Source organism: Apostichopus japonicus, chromosome 2 (genome assembly GCF_037975245.1).
Source record: "Apostichopus japonicus isolate 1M-3 chromosome 2, ASM3797524v1, whole genome shotgun sequence".
NCBI classification, from domain to species: Eukaryota; Metazoa; Echinodermata; class Holothuroidea; order Aspidochirotida; family Stichopodidae; genus Apostichopus; species Apostichopus japonicus.
Window position 1 is genome coordinate 25,656,686 of NC_092562.1, and position 1,934 is coordinate 25,658,619.

Consider the following 1,934-nt stretch of genomic DNA (forward strand, 5'->3'; position numbering starts at 1 on the left):
TCGTAATTCCACTGTAGGCGTTTGTCACCTGTATCGAACAACACTATTTCTGTTTTTGGTGACATATTTTGCCTTACATTAGAATTACAGATCAAACATGATTTCAACCAACTCGAAATCATTTGTGATTCTTAAGCCGGATCTCGAAAGAAATACATTGAACAGACTTTATGTTAATGCAATGGAGGTAAACGACAAAGGCAAATGAATATATATAAATGAAAATCGTAATGAGTTAGAAAATCAAGAACAGTGAAAAAACTTCCAGCCTAAACCGGGATTCGAACATGGGCCTTCCGCATACATATATACAAACATGATATACAAATATATAAATCGATATGTAAGCTATGAAAAGGGTAAAAAAATGTTATATACAATTAATCTGACAATAAATTGTATAAAAACTGCAACTGGAAAATCGAAAGTTATACAAACAAAATCTTAAAATTTAAAATATATATTTAAATGTGAACAATTTTAAATTTTTAAAGCGCTATAAATGCAAAATGGAAAATGCGTTTTAATAATGTGACAATATATATAGTATCAAAGGACAGTTAACGGAATGCAGATCTAAATAGAAAGGTTTTGATTAGTTTTCTAAATTTATCTACATTTTTGGCACACTTAGCTTCCATATTGTCGCAGATGAGTAATCGAAACGCCTGTTACCGTATGTAGAAGTTTTAATGACAGGTTTGGTAAGTAAGGACTTGGATTCTGAGCGTAGAGATCGAGTAGGCTTGTATTTATGAGTTAATTCAGAGAGGTAGATACTAGATAGGGGCTAAACCATTATGTGACTTATATGTATATAATAGAATCTTATAACTGAACCTGCAATGGTTAGGCAATCAATGTAAGTCACGTAATACAGGTGTAATATGCTCATGTCTAAGAGTGCGACTTACAAGCCGTGCAGCGAGATTCTGAACTCGCTGCAGGCGATCGGTCAGCTTGTGAGGCAGGCCATATAGCAGGGCATTGCAGTAATCCAGTTTTGATGTCACAAGGGCATGGATTAAAGTCTTACACGCATCATCTGAGATATACCTTCTAATTTTGCCAATATTTCGGATTTGCCAATAACAGGACTTACAGATAGAGTCAACTTGATTATCCATGGTAAGATTGTGATCAAGATATACACCTAAATTCTTTACTTTAGGAACTGAACATATGGTGCTAGGTCCCATATTTACATACAAGTCTTTAATAGCATTACCCTGAAATTTTAGTGAAAATACAATGAACTCAGTTTTGTCCTAATTAAGTTTCAAACAATTAACCCGCATCCACCTGACTATATCTGAAAGGCATGCTTAGAGCTTTAAAGATACATCATTCCAGGACTCAAGGGCATCAAAATTCAAATACAATTGCGTATCATCAGCATAACAGTGATGGTTGATGTTATGGCGCTGAAGTATTTCTCCAACTGGACGGGTAAACATACAATATATCAAAGGACCAAGTACAGAAACCTGTGGCACCCCAAACCTTAGCTGTCTCTCATCAGATATAACATTATCAATTTGTATACATTGCACTTTGTCCCTAAATTAGGACTTAACCATTTTAATGAGTTTGACGCAATTCCACAAGTATGTTGGAGACGATTTAATAAGATCTCATGATCAATAAGATCGAAGGCTGCCGATAGGTCCATATATATATATATATATATATATATATATATATATATATATATATATATATATATATATATATATAGGCCTATATATATATAGGCCTATATATATATAGGCCTATATATATATAGGCCTATATATATATAGGCCTATATATAGGCCTATATATATATAGGCCTATATATATATAGGCCTATATATAGGCCTATATATATAGGCCTATATATATATATATGCCTTTATATATATAGGCCTATATATATATATATATATATATAT